At 41.3% G+C, this 18436-nt stretch overlaps 1 protein-coding gene across 1 annotated transcript in view; it reads left to right on the top strand.

The window, feature by feature from the left end:
* Window positions 1–346: 346 nt before the first annotated feature.
* HRH1 (histamine receptor H1) overlaps window positions 347–18436 on the top strand; it is a 32572-nt gene continuing 14482 nt past the window's right edge. Inside the window, exon 1 of the mRNA XM_033926551.1 lies at window positions 347–451. The gene's annotated coding sequence lies outside the window, so the exon portion shown is untranslated. The remainder of the gene's footprint in view (window positions 452–18436) is intronic.

The following is an 18436-nucleotide window of genomic DNA, read 5'->3' as shown; positions in this document are numbered from 1 at the left end:
AGGACACTAATTTATTAAAAAGAAGGATGCAGGGCAGCTTGATTTGATCAGTTCTGGTCTTCTGCCTAGATTTCACTAGGTGACAGGCGCACACTTGGAAAGGGGGAGCCTGGCTGCCAGCCTGCCTGTCAGGAATACATCATTCACAAAGGGAAAGGGAGCGAGCGAAACAGCCGCTGGCAGAGAGCAGGCTCTGAGACTCCACAGGGAGAGATCCCTCCTGAGACAGGAAGGACTAGAAGAGTCGGGGGGGGGGGGGGGGTGGAAATATCTGCTGTTAACATTTCCTTAGATATCCGTTCCAAAGCCATGTGAAGAAAAAAAGAAGCATGAGCAACAAGTGTAAATCAAATCTCCCCTCATATTTTCATTGTTCCTGGAGGACACTTCGGGTCCAAGGACTTCCCCGGAGAAAAGCCTGGAACTCAATCCACTCCACACCGGCTTGAAGGTAAGAACCTATCAGTACTGACAAGGGGGTAAATGACAGTCAGGCAGCTGAAGTTCGTCTCCTCAGTATGTTCATGTAATCCGATGCCTGAAAAGGAAAAAAAAAGTGAATTTTGTTGCTTATGTAACAAAAACTTTATTTTTGTAGTGCTTAAATGGCCGTGAATGCAGTCGCATCAACAAAGATATTTATAGAACTTGAAACAATATGTTTATAAACCCTGCCCAAGTTTGCCAGTTTCATTCTTCAAGATTTGTGCGAGGCAAAGCTTATCTTGTTCTAAATAGCTTATCAATATCAACCATAGAGCCTATTAATCAGCCTTTTTACTCTTTATTTCCGTGACCGTTTATTGTTCCTATCAGTGCAGCAGAGCCAAACTTTAATAATGGACTAGAAATGCAGTAATACATTTGGGACTATTCATCCCTTCTGAATCTTCCTGCTAAAAACAGACTGTTGCTTTGTTTTCTGTATCTTTCAACTTTGTCTCCAGTTTCCTAACTGCTGTATCATGGTGTGGCGTGGTATCGATTCTGTGCATGCTTTCTGTTTTATTAAACTTGACATTCTGCATAACTTTAGCTTGTTCTCTATAAAAGCCCTACGGCCACAAAAGTTTTTCTGCATCACTTTTCAGACCAACTCCATCCCATAGTGCTTCCCCAGAACAGGCAAACTGCAGAGTGGAATCGCTGTGAGTTATGCTCTCTTACCTTTGCCTAGTAATGGAACAGACAAAAAAAACATGATGGCAGATGATGACCCTAAAGCCCATCTATACTATTGCAATGCCGTAGACCTAATTGTCTCTGGCTTTCCTTAAACAAAGCTCACTCCAAGCATAAAGGATACAGTTCTATAATAAGCATAAATTTCAATATCCACACTAACTGTGATTCAATAAGGGCATGCTTAAGTGGCATATGGAGTACACTTCTCCCTCCATATCCGCGGTTTCCATATCTGCAAATTTGCTTATTTGCAATTTTTTGGCTGCTAACTCCGCCCCCTAATTTTCATCACTGAACCCAGCATTTCACATTGCAAATCGCTGCTCCCCTGCGTAAGTGAATGGCTGACTAGCGTAAGAGCTGACCCGGACTCCACGCTGGCTTGGAGAAATTTAGCAAGCTGCCCCACTAAATGCTAACTTTTCGATTATCAGCCCTACCTGAGTAAAACAGGATTCTTTCTGTGACATTTTTGCCACGAGTGTCTTCCCGCTGATGGAATCTGGCGAATCCTGCTGGGTCTGAGAGGAGAACGGGAGCAGAAGCGTGGCTTGAGCATTGGGAACGTCGCTCTGCCGTGAGTGCATAGTCTGTGGAGGAGGCTATTGGCTCTATCAGAGAGAGACAGGATCCCTTTTTTTGGCGCTGTTCCTGCTGCATGTGTGCGGCCTTCAGGGTGATTTCCTTGTAATAAAGTTCGGCAGGCCCTGAGAGGGGTTGAGAAGAGTGGAGAAGCGAAGACGTAGTTTGAGCATTAGGAGCTTACTGTGGAACGATAGAGCCTAGTACAGGCACTCGGCCCTCCCGGTGGTTCATGGAGGAAATCGCTGCTCCTGGAGCAAATCGCAGGTCAGATTATTCACGGTTTATTATCTTTTTCAGGTCTATTTTACTGAAAAACCGCAAATAGCATGCAAAAAGTTATTCAAGGTTTTTCGGTATTCACAGCTATGTTCTGCCCGCAACCCCCGCAAATATGGAGGGAGAACTGTAATTCCCTACAGGTCACTTAAACTTAGCTGTGAGGATGATGATAGCTGCTAAACAAAATTCTAAAGGGGCAGCCTGAAGTGGGCGGTAAACCCTGGTAATTCAATGCCGGGGCCATATACAGTAATCGGCATTGAATTTCCAGTCTATCTTCATCTGTGTTTGACGTAGTCAGCCAAGTCAATATTTGGCGGCTGAATGGCTAAGTCATAGAGGCCAAAGAGAGACCTGCTATTTCGGCAGCTCTCTCTGGCCGTTAAACTTAGCTGGTCAGTCAATGAATATTGGCTTTGACTTAGCCGTTGACTGGGATATTCAGCGGGAGATAGCTGGCTCTCTCCTGCTGAATATTAGTTGTTAGCTGGCTTAGCACTGATTAGCCAGCCAAGGACCATTACAGAAGCTCATGAAAACCACTCTGAATTGACTCCTTAGTCCAGTGTATCGCAAACTGTGTGCCCCGGAGGATTCCAGGTATTCCGCAAGATGAAGGTGAGGAGGAGAGGTGCTGGTGCCGGATGATTGCTTCCAGGACGTGCCTCTTGCAGCTGGTGCCTGCGCCTCTGTTCCTTTGCCTCACCTCTCCTTCTGCATCACCCCTCCACCGGTGGTAATAGGAGGCCCAGGGCCAGAGCTGGAGAGCATCTGCGCATGCACAGACCTTGACATGATGATATCACGCATGTGCATGACATCATTGCCCTCCAGCCGCAGCCCCGAGCTTGAAAAGTTTACGACACGCTGCCCTAGTCATTAGTTGCGGCATAGAAGCTTTCAATAAACAATACTACCAACCTTGTGATCAGAGATGATTGCGGTGCTGTGAGGATTTCAGTGTGCATATTGCAATAAATCCATCAAAGTCAATGGAGCAATCACAAGAACAACAAGGAAACTATTTTAAATTGTGTTCTCTGATTCACTGGAAGCCACTGCAATCGTTTTAACAATGGCATAACACAATCAACTTTAATTGTGATTCTGTAATTTGTACCAAGTGCAATCGTTGAAGATTACTTTCCTATAGACCATTATACGAAGAATTAAAATAATTAATCCACATTAGGACCAAGGAATGGACAACAGTTAATAAGTCCTTTTCATCCAAATAGGAATATGAGCAGTGCAATTGCCTATATACAGAGAAATAATCTTCACAGCACTAGAGATTTGATTACTCATATTTAATTGATCAGTCAGCTGAACTCCCACAGATACGTTTCTTTCTGCTGTCCCAGAAAGAGACTTATCTTGCCTTCGTTACTATTGCAGCTCAGTTTAATTAAGATTACGCTTTAGCTAGCCAGTCTATCTCTGTCTGAAATATAAATCATAGACATTTGGTCAGAGGCTACAGATCCCACCAACTGAATGTCATCCACAAGTCATCTCTCTACCGTCGTTATGCTCGTGTTACCCCTCTCCTCAAGTCACTTCATTGGCTCCCTGTCCGCTTCCACGTAGAGTTCAAACTCTTCTTACTCTGCGGCTTCTCAAACTCTCATCTCTCCCTCAACTGTGCCCTAGTAGCGCCGTTCGTTGGCCAAGTCTCTCTTGTCTGTTTCCTTTTCCTCGAGTGCCAACTCCTGGCTCCGTCCCTTCTGCCTCGTTGCACCGCAAGCCTGGAACAACCTGCCTGACTCGGTATGTCGGGCTCCATCTCTGGCAGTATTCAAATCCAGGCTAAAAGCCCATTTTTTGAAGTCCTAACCCCACCAACTTTGTAAAGCACCGTATTTGTCTGTCATCAACTCTGTAATCCTTGACCCTCTCTACCTCTTCATCCCTTTGCCTTTCCCTATATGAACTGCATATATTTATTCACCATTTTTGTCCAGTGTGTCTGTCATAATAGATGGTAAGCTCTTTTGAGCAGGGACCTACTCTTGCAAGTTTAACATACAGCGCTGTTTACGTCTGGTAGCGCTGTAGAAATAATAAAGAGGAGCAGAAACTACTGATGGTGTCAAAGGGATGTCGGGAGCTTGGAAGGAGTTACGGTGAATGTTGGGGGCAGTCCAAGGCAGAAAGTTAATTTCACTCTTTAGCAGACAGCAGCCAAGAATCCATGATGTACCTGGCTAAAGCAACACATAATTTTTCTTTATATAACATTACTGCTTCTGCTGGATGTGCTGGCAAATGCATATCCTTCTATTTATTACACAAAAAGTTCCACATTCATCAGTCTTTTATAAAATAGTCGGGTAATTGACAATGTTCTGGTCTGGATGACTCGATTCACCTTTCCGTGACCTATCATAAAATAGGCTTGAGATCTAAAAAAATACATATAAATGTAAATAACATATAAATAAATAAAGTGCAAACATTTTGCAAGAAATGTCTGGATCATTAGTATCTCATTTTCCACAATACCTAACAGAAAATGATGGCAGATAAAGACTTCTAAAGGTCTATTGAGTCGGCCTAGAGCTACAAGTACAAGTAGCACTTCACCGTGATTGAACATTGGCGTCACCACCAGGGCAGTGAGCAATTTATGACCATGTCTATCACATATAGCCAGTGTGTATTTCTTTTACAGAAGCATCATCATTTAGAGCAAGCAATTAAATCCTCAAGAATAAATAACAGTACATTATAATGATGGTACGGCATAGATCAATTATGCAACTTAATCATAACTGTTTAAAACACTTAATTATGGGCAGCAGATTCGTAACTGGATGAACGATTAGTACTGCATGAAACACAAACAGAGCTCCTAAGAGGATAGGTGATCTCTTTAGCGATGTTAATAATACAAATGCAAAATGATGCACCAAGAAAAAGATCGAGGTGAAATCACAGAGAATACTTTGAAACCCTCCACCCAATGTGTGGCTGAGGCCACAAAAGCAAGCAGGATACTAGGAATTATTAGGAAAGGGATGGTAAATAAGACCAAGAATATCATAATGCCTCTATATTACTCCATGGTGCAACCTCACCCTGAGTATTGCTCACGTCCTATCTGACTGCATCTCCTGCTCTCTGCCCCAATCGCCGCCCTGCTTCTGCCCCGACTCTCCTTGCCTTCCCCGCAGTGTGCGTCCGTGGTTTTAACCCGCGGGTTAAAACCACGGGCTTGCGAAAGTAAAAAAAACAAGAAAAAAAGTTTTCTTTCCAGCTCTGCTGGGCACAGAGGGCCAGCGCATGTGCAAACCATCTACAGATGGTCTGCACATGTGTCAGGATCGCTAGAGAGTGATCCGTGCAGTCGGTTGCATGAGGGCGCTTCGTGGATCAGCCCTCAGGCCACGGATCGGATCGCTCATGGATCGGATCCGTTCTGTGGCCTTAGTGAGTCTAGCCCCTTATGTCTTCCATTAGCCTCTCACAGAGACAGTGCTATAGCAGAATGGAACAAGCTTCCAGGTTATATACTGAAGAGTCGGGTGCTCAGGCCCTTCACAGGAAATGATCAGGTTTTTGAATCGAAACGGTTTATTGTATCAATAAAAATCAATGCAGTCAAAAAATATACAACACAAAAACGAATTCAATGATTAGTAATCCAATAAGCTATAACAGGGGAGTGAGTTCTATTGCCCTCAGGCTAGCAAATGAGGGGTAGAATGATTCACTCTAATTCTCACCCCTCCTTGCATATATTATTTTTATAAGCCTATAATTCTCTGCCAAGCCTGCTATATGCCTTCCCTTGAGGGTTTTAGCAAATCTGCTTAAGACAACACATTTCCCCTTTGGTTCTTGGTCTGCATAGCTACGCCCCTGTTCTGGCCACCTCACCCCCTCCCAACCTGGCTTTTCTGGTACTTTCTTTCATTTAAGGAGCTGACCTTGTCTGTGTTCTCTTTACCTTGCTAACACTGTCCTTTGTTGAAGAATCACTTTATTTGTATTTTCTCTTGCTTGTGCTTACTGTTTGTTCAAGGCCATACCTAATTCACACACTGTGCTGGACACATGATAATGAGGTGTCTGCAAAAATGTAATGGCTCAGTAGTTAGCAACACTTCCATTTCGCTTCTGCCCTCCATCTTGTGCGCACTCTCCTTCGGTCCATTCTTTCTCAATACGACAGCAAGGGAGCTTGAGCGTGTTTAAACATCTGTTAAAACTCCATTTGTTCTGCCAAATGAAATATGGTGGCTGAGGAAGATGAAAATGAAATAGTTCCAGCCTACCAAGAGGTTTGAGGTGGAAAAAGTGTCATGGTGTTACCAGTTTACAAGATGATGTGAAGACTTGACTGTTGATGTTCATTTTATGTGTGTGTATGTTTATTAATATGGTATTGTATTTGAATAGTTATGTATTTTTAGTGTTTGTATTTGTGTATGTTTGGTTTGTTGTTTTTTTTTTTTTACCAAAAAAGGAATTGGCTCACAATAGAAATTCTTCCCAGAAGGGAAAGTTTGAAAGAGAAACTAAAGATTGAAAATTAAATAATATTAAACGGGCCTTTAATGCATAAGCCCCTTATATATAATGGCCAAAATAAGAACTGACTGTACTGAAAACTAGTGCACAGAGAGTGGAAAGGATTTATAAAGAATATGCTCAGAAAAGTGAAACTCTGAAGAGAGAGTAACAACCCTCTCTTGGGGTAAGAGTTTACCGTCCAGTCATTGCATAATTGATTCAAAAAATCACTCTCTGAGAACTAGTAAAGGTAATGAAAGCTAATTTTAAATCTTGTAATTTCTAAACACAGTCCAGGTTCAAAAAATTTTTGAGATATGAAATATAATAAATCTCATATCTCATTATATCAAGTTCAAGTTTCAAGTTTATTTATTCTTGATGAATCGCCTATTTAAATTGCTAGGCGATGTACAATAATAATGACATATATTAATAAATGAAACAAGTACAATATTAATGGTGACATAAAAACAAATTTGTTGTTAGTTAAAATTTAACACACTTAATAAACTGAGTGTAAACATAAGTTTAAAATAATTTCTTGGGTAAAACATACAAGACATGTGTGGTTAAGAGGGGGAATAGTTACAATTTTTGATAGAAGAGAAGAAAAAACATAAAAGGGAAAAACAAAAAGGGAGGTTATAATGGTTGTTTTAAAAAATCAAAAAAACTAGAAAACTCGGTAACGATATGAAGATAATCGATTTTTCTTTGTCCTAAGATCCATACGCATCTTTAAAGAGGAAGGTTTTTAACGTTTTTTTAAACAGTGTTAGGTCTTTTAGTTCTCTAATGTATTGTGGTAAAAGATTCCAAGAATGTGGGGCCATAACTGAGAACATGTCTTGTCTTCTAGTTCCTATCATTTTAATAGAAGGCACTGAAAGAAGATTAAATGAAGATGAACGAAGTGATCGTGTTGTACTATATGGAATAAGCCATCTGTTAATAAATTGGGGTTCATTAAAGTTTAAGGCTTTGAACACCAAAAGCAGTAATTTAAAGGTGATATGGTGGCTTATAGGAAGCCAATGGGATTTAATCAACAGTGGGGTAACATGATCATATTTTTTAGCTTTGTAAATTAGTTTCACAGCGGTATTTTGTATAAGTTGCAGTCTTCTTTTTTCTTTTTGTGTTACGTTTATAAGAAGGGAATTGCAGTAATCTAATTTAGACATTATTAGGGAATGAATGAGAATGTTAATGGATTCTGGTTGTAAGAATTTTGCAAGAGAGCGAATCAATCGAAGTTTATAAAAACATGATTTAACGATATTGTTTATATAATCGTGATATGTAAGCTTATCATCAATCAAAACACCTAATATTTTTAAAGAGGTGACCTGTTCTAAATCAGTATTATTGATAGAGATTGGAGATCTCAATGTTATTTCTTTTTTCCAAGGGAAAAGCATCGATTTTGTTTTATTAATGTTTAATGATAGTTTATTTGTAGTTAACCAATTTTTTATTGTTACAAGTTTATTGTTAATTGCTACGATGTCATCATTACTATCTGGATCCAATGGATGAATGAGCTGAATATCATCTGCATAGACGAAAGCTGTAAAACCTAGAGATTGGGCTATGTTTAGAAGTGGTGAAAGAAATATATTGAAAAGAAGAGGAGATAATATTGAGCCTTGAGGGATACCATAATCTAATGAGTAACTTTTGGATGAACTATCATTAAATCTAATGAAGGAAGAACGGCTTGACAAAAAGGAAGTGAACCATTCAAGAGCTTGATCGATGATTCCAATAGATTCTAGTCGTTTAAGTAACAAGTTATGATCAATGGTATCAAAAGCGGCGGTTAGGTCTAAAGAAATTAGAACTACGGATCTATGGTGTTCGAGGAAATAATGAATATTGTTAATTAAACCTATCATGGTGTATTCGGTGTTATGAAATTTTCTAAATCCGGTTTGGTAAGGATGGAGAACATTAGTGGATTCCACGAAGTCTGATATTTATTCAAATACAAGACTCTCTGCAAGTTTTGCCATGAAAGGAATATTTGCTATAGGTCGATAATTAGAAATTTCATCAGGCGTAATTTTATGATCTTTTATTATTGGAGTAATTATAGATTGTTTCCAACACTGAGGAAGTGATGCGGTGAGAAAGCTGTTTTGTATTAGTGAGAGAATGAAGGGACCTAAACAAGTGAAGAATTTTTTAAGATAGAATGGTGGCAGAATTTCGTCACGGGTTCCCTTTAGATTAATTTTGCGTATGCTGAGCTCAATATCTTTTAATGTAGGAATTTTAAATTTAGAGCATTTAGACAATGGAATGAAAGAGGGAATAGTATTGTCTATATGTTGATTAAGTACACTAGATTGAACAGACTCTCGAACCTTATTAAGTTTAATAGAAAAGTAATCAGCGATTTCTTGTGCTGTAAGGATGCATTTTTGAGTATTGTTCTTTTTTAATAAAGGAGATAATGATTTTACCAATGAATACAAAGCTGCTGGATTTTTAGCTTCTACAATTTTTTTGTTGTAATACTTGTTTTTTGCTTGATTGATTTTTAGTTTATAAAAGGTTGCATGATCATTGTATTGTTGTAAGTTTATGATTGTTTTGTTATTTCTCCATTTTCTTTCAAGTGATCTTTGCTGCTTTTTTAGAAGTGAGAGTTCTTCTGTGTACCATGGGTTTAGAGAATTGCGGCTTGAGATTTTTTTGGATATTAAGGGAGCTTTAATGTCCACTAGGTATCTCATAAAGTCACTTTGGCTGACTTTTTGCATAATCTTTCCCTGTGTATACTGTGAGCCTTATATATAATGGACATCAGTATGATGTCCATCGGGTGGCACACAAAGTTTTTTTGGCTCAGTGACTTTATATAAAGCGGGATATAAATAAAAACCATAAACCATAGCAATGTTCAGTCCTGCTTTTCCCTGCAGCCTCTATGAGAATCTCTGAAATATCTCCTTTTATGGCTGGCCTTTTCTGACTTCCTGTTCTCATATGATATCATGATCCCCATTCTCATGCAAACTAACTGAATAACAATCAGAATACTCAATGTGCTGATTCACTAATGACACCAAGATTGTGGGTTCTTTGAGCCTAAAAGGGGATATTCCATAGTTACTGCGTCGTAGAGTGTTTCTAATATTAAAACAGAATTTGCCATGGGTCATCAACTGGGTTGATGTGGCCGGTTATCTCACAAGTAGCTACATAAGTGACATTTCATATTTGACCTCTAAACTTAGGCGATTAAGTGCTGAATATCGGTAGTTAACTCTGTCCCCAGACCTCCCGCTAAATAGCAGATTTTTCTTTAGTAGGGATTCAAGACAAAGTTAGACAAGTTCCTGCTGAACTAGAACGTACGCAGGTAGGGCTAGTCTCGGTTAGGTCGCTGGTCTTTAACCAACGGCCGCCGCGTGAGCAGACTGCTGGGCACGATGGACCACGGATCTGACCCAACAGCGGCAATTCTTATGTTCTTAGTCTGTGGTGCTATTCAGGATAAGTGCTGTGGGACTATCTGCTGAATATGCAAGCGATTTAACTGGTCAGAAGCCAGTTTTGGCCAGCTAAATTGCTTTGAATATTGACTCCTAGATTTTCAGCACCAATTTATTCATTCCTATTGCTGCTAATCATATGGCCATCTGAGCATGGTTAAACTGAGGAGAAGCCCTCTCGTGTCTGGTTAAATCCGTTTGAATACTGACCCCATTGTTTTCTTTAGCAATCAAATTACCGCAACTGGCAAATGCTATAATGCTACCACTTCAGACAATTAAGATTAAACATCCATTTGCACAAATTGCAAATTCTCTTTTGCAACACCAGAGGCACCACTAACAGGTTAAGAATCCATCAAGATGAGGTGGATGCATGAAATTATTCATGTGTTTGTTGAACACCATTACACAAGAGAGAGCTGCATCTTAACTGGCCATAAACACAGGGCCGAGAGGAAGCACATTAGCCAGACAGATTTTCCCAGTAGTCTTTTCCAGACAGTCTAAAGCATTCTAATTTGTTATTAGGTTTTGTAAACAAAAGATTATTAAGCTCAATTAAAGGAGATTTATCACCACAAACAATAACAATCGGACTTGCAGGTCCAAAACATGAGATCAGTTTTCGAAGAGATTTACCTAGCTAATTACAAAGCTGACAAGTACTGTTCCCACCCACCCACACAGTCAATCAGCAGCTATATCTTGTAAAGGCAACATGGCTTTACTAAAGGTAAATCTTGTCAAACGAACTGGATTGAATTTTTTGATTGGGTGACCAGAGAGCTGGATCGAGGACATATGCTAGATGTAATTTACTTAGATTTCAGCATTCTTTGACACGGTTCCTCATAGGAAGCTCTTGAACAAACTTGAAGGGCTGAAGTGGAAAACTGGATTAGAAACTGGTTGACGGACAGACGCCAGAGGGTGGTGGTTAATGGAAGTCGCTCGGAGGAAGGAAAGGTGAGTAGTGGAATCCCTCAGGGTTTGGTGCTGGGGCCGATCCTGTTCAATATGTTTGTGAGTGACATTGCTGAAGGGTTAGAAGGAAAGGTTTACTTTTTTGCTGATGATACCAAGATTTGTAACAGAGTAGGCGCCGAGGAGGGAGTGAAAAACATAAAAAAGGATCTACAAAAGTTAGAGGAATGGTCTAATATCTGGCAACTAAAATTCAATGCAAAGAAATGTAGAGTAATACATTTGGGGATTAATAATCGGAAGGAGCCGTATATGCTGGGAGGTGAGAGGCTGATATGCCATGATTGAGAGAGGGACCTTGAGGTGATAGTGTCCGAAGATCTAAAGGTGAAAAAACAATGTAACAAGGCAGTGGCTGCTGACAGAAGGATGCTGGGCTGTATAAAGAGAGGCGTTGATGGATGCTGCCTGAAAAGGCTATATAAAAATATGGAACTGCTGTTAAAGCATATCCAGAACACAAAGTACAACTGGAACATCTGCAATGAACTTAAAGTAGTAGCTCTTCTTGGAATGCAGCTTGGATATACCAATTACTGTTGTTTTATTTGTGAATGGGACTTCCGTGCTAAGGAGTTGCATTACATTCAAAAGAACTGGCCACTCCGTAAGAATTTGATTTCAGGACAGAAAAATGCGGTATATGAGCCACTTGTTGAACCAACAAAGATATTTTTGCCTCCTCTTCACATAAAACTTGGACCGATGAAAAATTTTGTAAAAGCAATGAAGAAGGAAAGCAAAGGTTTTCTTTATCTAAAACTGATGTTTCCAAGAATAACTGATGCCAAGATTAAGGAAGGCATTTTTGTAGGTACACAGATCAGACAAATCATCAATGACGAGAGATTTGATGATCTGTTAGTCGGAGAAAATCGCCTGGAAAGCATTCACGGATGTCGTTAAGAATTTTCTTGGCAGTTACAGAGCACCAGACTATAGTCAACTGGTTGATAAACTTCTTAGAGCATACAAAACCATGAAGTGCAACAAGTCTCTGAAGATGCACTTTCTACATTTACACTTGGATTCTTCCCCGCAAATCTTGGTGCAGTCACAGACAAACATTGGCGAAAGGTTTCACCAGGACATTGCCACTATGGAAAAAAGATATCAGAGCAAATGGAATCCAGCAATGCTGGCTGACTATCGTTGGATAGTGCAACGAGATACACCAGGGTTTTCCGGGCCTACATTTCAGTTGCTTATCTTGGCTGCATCAGGCATGATTCTGTAACCGGTGCCGTTGAGTGAGTGACACGTGAGACGTCAGTTACAGAATCCGGGCCTAATTATTGTACAACCTACCTTAACTTCACTCCAAAATTCTGACATTGAAAAAGAAAATAATACCAAGTGTATCACCTAATGATTCACAAAACCTTAAAGATTTTATTTTTAGAATATTTTGGAATTAACAAAGAAACTAATGAAGAGAAGCCAGGTTTGATATTCCTCTAATAATGAATGACCTGACAAGTCATTATGCATTCTTCAATCTTTGCACAGATGATTCAGCTGTACATATCTACAGACGATGATTTCGTTTTTGAGTTCTAAGTAAGAAGAAACATCATGTACTTAGATCACCACTTCTGAAACTTTAAATAGCATCATTTGCTTATTATTTCCCAGGAAATAAATGAGAAGAAAACATCTGGTTTATACTAACTTGGGCTCCAGTTTCATACCTGAGAGAGTTGTTAGAAATATTTTAGATCCAATAGAGAAGAAAATGAGAAACATACAGCCAAAAGAAGTTAACCCTTTTGATGCCTAATGACAGTACTTCTGAACTAGCAAGCTCCAGCTGCATTATTAATAATCAAATTGAGAATCTGCAATCTCCAGTTAACGGTGGCTTGTTTCTGGGCAACACAGTGAAGAAACAGCCTACAAACTCATGTGACAACTCAGAATGATTAAACTCTCTACTTATTGTTGCAAAGCTACTTCAGTTGATTTATTTATTCACTTCTCTATACTGTTCTCACAGGGGAGCTCAAAACAGTTTTACATGAATTTATTCAGGTATTCAGGCATTTTTCCCTTTCTATCCCTGTGGGCCTACAATCTATCTACTGTACCTGGGGCAATGGGGGGGGGGGATTAAGTGACTTGTCCAGGGTCACAAGGAGCAGTGTGGGTTTGAACCCACAACCTCAGGGTGCAAAGGCTGTAGCTTTAACCACTGCACCACTCTAGAAATCAAAAAGTAGTAAAAGTGAGCCAAGTAAAGGACAATCAAGCCATTGTGACATCACTGATGAGGTTGGCTCTTATTGGTGGAATGAAGCATTATGACATCACAATCTCCGCTCTGCTTCCCAAAGACTGAAACTCTTCACACTACTACTACTACTATGAATTATTTCTATAGCTCTACTAGACGTACGCAGCACTGTACAGAGTCACAGAGAAGACAGTCCCTGCTCGAAAGAGCTTACAATCTAAACAGACAAACAGGATGTCATGGATACAGTTAAGGGGAATGGTTACTCTTCTGGCTGGTTGGATGGCAGAGGGGAGTAGAGTTATGGATTGAAGACTATATCAAAAAGGTGGGTTTTGAGTCTGCTTTTAAATAAGGGAAGGGGCTTGACGGACAAACTTGGGTAATTTATTCCAGGTATAGGGGGCAGCTAGGTGAAAGGAACAAAGTCTGGAATGGCAGTGGAGGAGAATGGTACAACTAAGAGCAGCTGATCTGAGAAACGCAATTCTCTGGGAGGTGTATAAGGAGAGAGATTGAGAGGCAGCAGAATGAACACACTTGTAGATCAGCAACCACAGTTGAGCGTGGATCCCAGCACTAGGTGATATTCTGTAAAGGACATCAATCCCAGAAACCTGTTATAGAATACCCTTCAGGGCCGAATTTTGAGCACCATTTCTTGAATCTAGCTCTAAAAGGTACAGTATAAAGTATACTTTTACAGCACATTGATTTACTGTGATATGAAATAATAGGCATTTTCTCTTACTACACGATTAGGTTTCCCCTTAGTTTTACTTTAAAGGAAAGCTCATACATTTTCTTTGATCATGACATTTATGAGTGTAGGCATTAGAAGTTAAAGAGCTTTCACAGAAGGTCAGAGAAGCAAAAAGTAATATTTTGTTTCAGTCCGACTTCATGTTTCATCCTCACAGAAATTCACAAAAAGCAAAAGTAGGATGTCACTTGAATCTGAAAAGGTAACTTGCTGTTAAGTTAAAGATTTTTGGCATTAAGTAAAATGGAGCAATATTGATTAGCCTCTCCTTGGCCTCACACTAATCTCTCACAAGTCATAACTTCAGTCCTAGAACCTACTTCTATCCAAACTCTAGTTCATTCATTGATCATCTCACACATAGACTATTGTAACTCACTCTACCATGCAATAGAAACATAGAAACATAGAAAAAAGCGGCAGAAAAGGGCTATAGCCCACCAAGTCTGCCCATTCCAGGTATCCCCTCCCCTGAATTTACTCCCTTAAAGATCCCACGTGAGTATCCCATTTTTTCTTAAAATCCGTCACGCTGCTGGCCTTTATCACCTGGAGTGGGAGTCTATTCCAGTGATCCACCACTCTTTCAGTGAAGAAGTACTTCCTGGAGTCGCCATGAAACTTCCCTCCCCTGATTTTCAGCGGATGTCCTCTGGTGGTCGAGGGTCCCACTAGCCCGAAGATATCATCTTCTGACTCGATGTATCCCGTGATGTACTTATACGTTTCAATCATATCTCCCCGTTCTCTTCTTTCTTCAAGTGAGTACAACCGCAATTTCTTTAGTCTTTCTTCATACGTGAGATCCTTGAGTCCCATTACCATCCTGGTGGCAGTTCTCTGAACCGACTCGATCCTCAGCACGTCCTTTCGGTAGTGTGGTCTCCAAAACTGAACACAGTACTCTAAGTGAGGCCTCACCATGGCTCTGTACAACGGCATCATAACTTCAGGTCTCCTGCTGACGAAACTTCTGCGGATACATCCCATCATTTGTCTTGCCCTGGAGGAAGCCTTCTCCACTTGAGTGGCAACTTTCATGTCCTCGCTAATGATTACTCCTAGATCGCGTTCCTCCGTGGTCCTAACCAAGGTCTCACCATTTAGTACATAAGTTCTACCCGGGTTTCTCTTGCCCAGGTGCATTATCTTGCATTTTTTAGCATTGAAGCCTAGCTGCCAAGTGTTTGACCATTGTTCCAGTAGCAGTAGGTTGTGTGTCATATTATCAGGTAATAAGCTTCTGCCTACTATGTTGCAAAGTTTGGCGTCGTCGGCGAACAGTGATACCCTTCCTCTAAGTCCTTGCGTCATATCTCTTATGAATAAGTTGAATAGAATCGGGCCCAGGACTGATCCCTGCGGCACTCCACTGATTACGTCCGACACTTTGGATGGGGTACCGTTTACCACCACCTTCTGAATTCTGCCGCTCAGCCAATCCCCAACCCATGTAGTTAGAATGTCTCCTAATCCTATCGATTTCAGTTTGTTCAGTAATCTTCGATGAGGGATGCTATCAAATGCTTTACTGAAGTCCAAATATACCACGTCCAGTGACTCTCCGGCGTCCAGTTGTCTGGTAACCCAGTCAAAAAAGCTAATCAGATTAGATTGGCAGGATCTACCCCTGGTGAACCCGTGTTGGTGTGGATCACGGAGATTTTCTTCGTCCAGGATTGTGTCAATATGCTGTTTGATCAGTGTTTCCATGAGTTTACACACTATAGACGTGAGACTCACTGGTCTGTAGTTTGCTGTCTCTGTCCTGCAGCCCTTTTTGTGGAGTGGGATTACGTTGGCGGTTTTCCAGTCCAAGGGGACCCTTCCTGTGCTTAGGGAAAGATTGAAAAGAACAGATAATGGTTCTGCCAGGACTTCCCTTAACTCCCTGAGCATTCTGGGGTGTAGGTTATCCGGTCCCATGGCTTTGTTTACTTTGAGTCTTGATAGTTCGTTGTAGACACTGCTGCTGGGCGTGAATTCGAAATCATGAAACGGGTCTTTCCGGTTATCTCCCGTCTGAAGCTGTGGACCAGCTCCCGGCGCTTCGCGGGTGAACAGAAGTATTGGTTTAGTAATTCTGCCTTCTCAGAGTCTGATTCAGCAAAGTTACCGTCTGATTGCTTCAAGCGTACTATCCCATCTTTGTTTCTTTTCCTGCTCCTGATATAGCTGAAGAAGGATTTATCCCATTTCTTGATTTTCCGTGCTAGCTCTTCCTCCATTCGGAGTTTGGCCTCTCTGACTGCTGTTTTGACAGCTTTGGATCTGTCTAGATAGTCCTCTTTTGCCCCCTCTCTGCCTAAATGTTTGAAGGCGATAAATGCGTCTTTTTTCTGTTTAACTAGGTCTGAAATTTCTTTACTGAACCATTGGGGTCTTTTGTTTCTCCTGCGTTTACTTACTGTCTTTATGTATTGGTCTGTTGCTTCATGTAGTATGGACTTCAGAGACGACCACATATCCTCCACATTGTCAGTTTGTGCTTGTTTATGTAGTTCTTGATGGATGAAATCTGCCATGCAGTTGAAGTCTGCGCCTCTAAATTTGAGAATTCTTGTTGCTGTGTTTGTTTTTGGGAATCCTTTCCTGAGGTTGAGCCATACCATATTATGGTCGCTGGAAGCCAGTGTGTCTCCTACTGAGACTTCCGTGACACTATCTCCATTGGTGAGGACTAGGTCTAGTAACGCCTGGTCCCTGGTGGGCTCCAATATCAATTGCTTGAGGCGTGCACCTTTTATGGAGTTTAATATTCTTTTGCTGCTACCCGTAGTCGCGGAGAGTGTGTTCCAATCTGCATCTGGCATGTTGAAGTCTCCTAGCATTACTGAGTCCCCGCGCAGTGTGATATTCTCTATGTCTTCGATTAATTCCATGTCTTTATCTTCCTGTTGCCTGGGAGGTCTATATATCACACCAAGGTATAGGCATTTTTCATTCCCTCTGGCCAGATTCACCCAGAGGGATTCCCCGGTGTATCTAACATCTGTGATTCTGGTGGTTTTGATGCTTTCCTTAGTGTATAGCGCTACTCCTCCTCCCAATTTACCCACTCGGTCGCAACGAAGTAGGTTGTACCCTGGTATAACCATATCCCACCCATGCGATTCCGTGAACCAGGTTTCGGATATCGCTCTCACATCAAGATCGGCGTTTGTTATCTCAGTCTCTAATTCTAGAATCTTATTACCCAAGCTGTGTGCATTAGTATACATAGCCCTCCATATCTGTGAAAAGTTTACTTTATTAGTTAGTGTGGCTCCTAAAAATTCAGTGATATTTCTCCCTGACTTATCATGGGTATCATTGGTACTTACCTTAGACTTGGTAGTGTGAGTGCGACTTGCCTCCTCAGGGTGGTTTCTTACTGCTCTGGGATATAAGTATGTACCCTCCCCCGACTTACCTAGTTTAAAGCCCTATGGAGTAGGCGGGCCAGTCGATGTCCAAATACGTTTCTCCCTCTTCTGGTTAGGTGGAGTCCGTCTGGTCCTTGTAGTCCCTGGAGCGTCTCGCCATGGTTTAGGAATCCAAAGTTCATTTCTATGCACCATCCTCGGAGCCATTCGTTGGTCCTTCGAATACGCTCTTCTCTAGCTCTGCCTTTGTTTCTTACTGGAAGAATTGACGAAAAGACTACCTGGGCTCCTATCTGCTTCAACTTCTTTCCCAGCGCTCCAAAATCTCTGGGGATGTTCTCTGCGGCATTCCTAGCAGTGTCGTTTGTGCCTACATGGATGAGAAACATGGGAAAATGATCATTAGGTTTTAGAATTTTGTCTAGGTTAGTGGTAATATCCTGGATCCTGGCTCCAGGGAGACAGCAAACCTCTCTTGACTGCAAATTAGGCCTGCAAATCGGTCCCTCGGTGCCCCTTAGCATGGAGTCACCAATGACTACCACTCTTCATTCCTTCCGAGGGGGCTGGTCTGCGTGCTCTGGATTTGATGTTGTGAGCTGGGTATCTTCATGAGTCTCTTCAGCTATTTCCTCTGTAGTTCCATCCTGTAAGATCTGAAATCTATTTCTTAGGGTTAGCTGTGGTATTGAAGAACGGCTATCCTGTTGAAGAGAAAAAGAAGAAGAAGAGAGTGAGAATGAGGTAGGTTTGTTTCGCTTGCTCGTAGAGGAGGTTACTAATTGCCAGGGGCCAGCATCTCCACTCATCTCCTGTACTCCAAACGTTGTGTTTAGTGCTGTAGGTTTGGATATGTCGAGAATGGACCTGTCGTGGGTTCTCTCTGTGATGTGTGACAGTTCCAGGATAGCGTCGTTGATGAAGGCCTCGTCATCCCTTATGCTCCTCAGGCGCTTTACCTCCTCCCTGAGGCTCAGTAGTTTCTGCAAGGTATCTTCGCCTAAGTTTCCCAGCT

The sequence above is a fragment of the Geotrypetes seraphini genome, chromosome 17, assembly GCF_902459505.1.
Source record: "Geotrypetes seraphini chromosome 17, aGeoSer1.1, whole genome shotgun sequence".
NCBI lineage: Eukaryota > Metazoa > Chordata > Amphibia > Gymnophiona > Dermophiidae > Geotrypetes > Geotrypetes seraphini.
The sequence above is the reverse complement of the archived record's forward strand: the minus strand, read 5'-3'. Positions and strand labels throughout refer to the sequence as shown.